This window comes from Phoca vitulina, unplaced genomic scaffold, assembly GCF_004348235.1.
Source record: "Phoca vitulina isolate PV1807 unplaced genomic scaffold, GSC_HSeal_1.0 scaffold5, whole genome shotgun sequence".
NCBI lineage: Eukaryota > Metazoa > Chordata > Mammalia > Carnivora > Phocidae > Phoca > Phoca vitulina.
In genome coordinates, this window is record NW_022589708.1 from 41,429,556 (window position 1) to 41,434,193 (window position 4,638).

Consider the following 4,638-nt stretch of genomic DNA (forward strand, 5'->3'; position numbering starts at 1 on the left):
TTTTCTGATTTTTCAATATTTTTCTCAGTTATCTTAATGTGTTAAATTAAAAAATCATATTTAACTGAAATATTTGAGTACATATCCTCATGAGATGTTTGCCAAGGATCAAATTCTTTGTTCACATTAAAAAGAGGAAATAACTTCAGGCATAAGATAGCTATGAATATAAAATAATTCCTAGGGAAATATGCACATATTATTTCAAATTACATTTTAAGATTACAAAATCATGAAAAAAGTTGCCCTTTGGGGTTAGGTAGTTTTTCCTATCCCAGTGTTTTCTCTGGTCTAACTTATTTTTTCTTCTTCTATGTGTCATGTAAAACTTAGTCAAAATCATGATTCAATCAGGTAGAAAGAAACTAATGTCATGCTTATGGCAAGAACTGTAATTTTCTCAAAAATGAACAAACAAATTGGATTATTAGCACCTAGAAAATGTATGAATATTCCACTATGGTTTTGTCTTCTGCTATTTGTGGAGAAATACTCTTAATGCGTATTGTTTATCCTGTTAAGAAAATAATTAGTACACTTAAATACTTATTTTTCTTTCGTAAGAAGACAGTGTTGGGGCGCCTGGGTGGCTCAGTCATTAAGCGTCTGCCTTTGGCTCAGGTCATGATCCCAGAGTCCTGGGGTGGAGTCCCACATGGGCCTCCCTGCTCAGCGGGAAGCCTGCTTCCCCCTCTCCCACTCCCCCTGCTTGTGTTCCCTCTCTCGCTGTGTCTCTCTCTCTGTCAAATAAATAAATAAAATCTTAAAAAAAAAAAAAAAAGAAGACAGTGTTATTAAGCCAAAAAAAGTAGAGTCTTTGCAAATGGATTTTGTTTGTTTCCCTCTGTTTTTTGTTATTATAATAATTAAACATTTGATATACAAATTAAGCATTTTGAAACAGAAATACCTAGAAGAGATTATAATTGTTTTAACATGAGAGATTTTCAAATCCCAAAGAATTAGTTTTTGTATCCAAAATATCGTTTCATTTCTCAAAATTGTCCTTAAAAATTTTGAGTTACTTCATATGACTGTTAATAATTTAACTTAATGGGGAGCCTGGGTAATTCAGTCAGTTAAGTGTCTGCCTTCAGCTCAGGTCACGATCCCTGATTGAGCCCCACATCGGGGTCCCTGCTCAGTGGGGAGTCTGCTTCTCCCTGTGCCCCTCATCCCTATCTTGCGCTCTCTGTCACTCTCAAATAAATTAATAAAATCATTAAAAAATAATAACAATAATTTAACTTAATAGTATATAAAATGTGGTAATTTGTGGATGATATGGTTATACGTTTATAAGTATTTTAATGATGTTTAAGTGAAATGCAAAAATAAATGAATTATTTTTCAGAAATAAACTATTGCCTCAAATATTTTTATAAGCCAGATGAAAATTGGTTTTAGGATTTACAATGAAGACTGTAGATAATTACCTCTATTCTCTGATGCAATTTTGTATACTTAATTATATGCAATTATTTTCTATTATTATAAATGTTTCTCTCTCTCTCTCTCTCTCTTTTTTTAACCTCAATTTAATAACCTCAGATTTCCATGACTTTTGAAGCTTAAAAAAGACAGATTGGGGCGCCTGAGTGGTGCAGTCCGTTGGGCGCCCGACTCTTGGTTTCCTCCTGGTGGTGATCTCAGGGTTGTGGTATCCAGCCATGTGTTGGGCTCTGCACTGGGTGTGGAGTCTGCTTGAGATTCTCTCTCTCTTTGCCCCCCCAACTAAAATAAATCTTTAAAAAAAAAAAGACAAATCCAAACTTTGTTGCCTTACTCTCAGTATTATATCTATACCCAAGAAAAAGAAACATTTTTATGATTCTTTCAGTTGTCCACAGTGACATAACCAATTAAACTGGTGACTGAGGGTCATAAATGCTTTTCTGTTAATTGTTGATATTTTTGTAATTCCCACATATAATATTCAACAAAAAAAATTGAGGCACTTATGGCTAATTAAGAAGTAGATCTTTTTTTTTCCCTATATGTAGAAGGGAAAGAATATAAGATGGCCATATCTAGCATATTATCTGTACTTGAGAAAAATATGGACTTTTGCCATAATGTTAATTAAAAGAAGATCAAAATATTGAAACAAAAATCATTGTACTCACTTAAAGCAGGTTTGCTTTACATGTATATTTTTCTACTATTAGCAAATTGGGACTTGAAACTCATAGTTCATTTAGGTCTCTCTCACAACTACCCCCAAACAAATCTGAAATACATATTTAGTAACTTTGGAGTTTGTCATAGATCCCAATGTGTCTAGTCAACTCAGAATTTTCAACTCTTGTGGATAAAGAAGAATTTATAGTGCCAAGAGTTCACAGGATGGGTTTGGATCAGAAACACTCCAATACAAAAAGATAATGTTGTCAGCAACAATTTGTTTCTTAAGTTTGCCTCCAAATCCCATTTTCCCAAATAGACTTGGATGAGATCAAGGAGCTTGGTTCTCAGGAAGATGAGGGTTATAGGAGGCAACATTGGAAATTATTATAATTAAAGGATTTCAAAGAATATCGTAAAATCCATAAACTCTGAATACAGCTTGATATGGATTTCTTAACCCATGTGGTATAGGGTATGTCCAGGAAGTAAATATAATATTGCCAAATTCTATGACTATTGGTCTCTGCTTTAACTTACATGTGACTTTATAACCATAATATCCTGTAGGATCAATTTGGCTTTAATATGCTTATCTGGATTATAATAGAGGAAACTGCTTAAAAAATCCCCCACTATTTCATGATGTTTGTTCAAGTGAACTATGCATTACCATTATTTCTAGCAAAGTTAATTTTCCAGAGGAAAAAAAAAAGTCTGCATATTAAACACAGAAAAAAATTTTATTACTGAGAATCTAGGATAGAAGTTGGGAGTAGTTCTATTAAAAAAAAATCTGGCTCACTTTTGTATCAAGGAGAAACCTTTCCTATACATTGCCAGCTAGATTTAGAAATGACTGCCCAAAATACTGTGAAATGCTAAAATAATGGCTGAGTTACACAGATTTCCCTCAAGTCCTTGGAAATAAATTTATACATTTAGGAACACCAAAGTCTGTGGACCCAAGAGGGAACCAATTATAGTATTTGACATCCAGCCCTAGGATCATTTCAAATTTGTCATTGAAACAATATGCACTCTTAGATGGAACCATTTATCTCTGACATTCGAAGTAAAATTATAGCATAAAGATAATGAAATCTCACTTTCATACAAGAATTGCTACATGCTAGGCATTGTTCTAAGCATTTTATATTATTATTTCATTTAACTATCTCAATAACCCTGTAAGATAGGTAGGTTTATTATTTTCTTCATTTTCCTGATGAGCAAACTAAAACACCAAGAGAATAAGAAACTTGCCCAAGGCGTCATAGCTAACAAATGGCAGTGCTGGGTTATGAACTCAGGCTGGCAACTTTCAGAAACTTGAGTTTTATTCAATGTACTACTCTTAATTTTATCAGAGGAAGTGACATTTCTGAAGTTTTCAAGGTTTCTTATCTTGTAACGCTGAAATTCAAGTAACCAGAAATAAATACAAAAGAACACTGTAGCTTTTTACAATATTTTATGGTAAAGTAAAATAACTCTATATTCTAGAACCTGGGTTGTCATGCTCGTAGAAGACGAGAAAGTCATCCAGCTTGAATCCACCTACAAACTATTTTATAACCTAACACACCAAGATGCTTTTATTCCCTTACAAACAAAAAACATTTATTAAATATACATTAATTTACTATTGAAGAATAAACGAGATTGGTGAAAATAATGCCTCTTATATGCTGATTAGGATTTTGCTATAGAAGCCCAGACTTCACTGACCTGAAGAAAAAAATCTAGCTTCATAAGAGATTCTGGTATATAATAAGAGGTGCTTATCTAGGGAGTTATACCAATTAGCACTTAGAATCTAGACTGATGAAATTCCAGCTGGTTGTAAACAGTTTCTCTAACTCTTCATTTTCTTTTTTTTCTTTTTTTTTCCTCTGAGGAAAAAGTGGTAGCAGTAAATTAAGGTAAAGGGCATAGTTGTGATAATGTTATATTCTGTTCAAATTCATTTGGCCATTTAGGTGGAGTGCTTCTATTTAAGTTCAGCTTTGGGCTTTTGACATTTCATTACCTTGTTTTTCCTTTCAACACTCAACAATATAGATATCCCAAAATATATCTAGGTAGACTTTTAGTGCTTCTTCTACTCTAAATGTGCTGAGCACTCATGGTTCTTTTTTTGAACTACACATATTAATATAATTTATTTTCAATTTGATTTTACTAATAACCAATTAACAGATTTCTGGTCTGTTTTAGATCTGCCTTTCAATCATAATCAAAGGATTATTTTTTAACTAGGAGAAAAGCTGCAAAATCAACTTTAATTTGAATTATATTCAGTGAAAAACTTTGTGAATGTGACAAATTGATTTTATGGATGTATAATCATTATTAATCATCTTTCTACTTTTCATCATCATTGAGCAGCCAAATTAATGAAAATTTCAGAATATCTCTGCCAACTAAATAGAAATCACAACTTTTAGCAATGTAAAACTAAACAGGTAATTTGAAAATATATGTATAGATTAAGATTGTACAGAAGTTTTG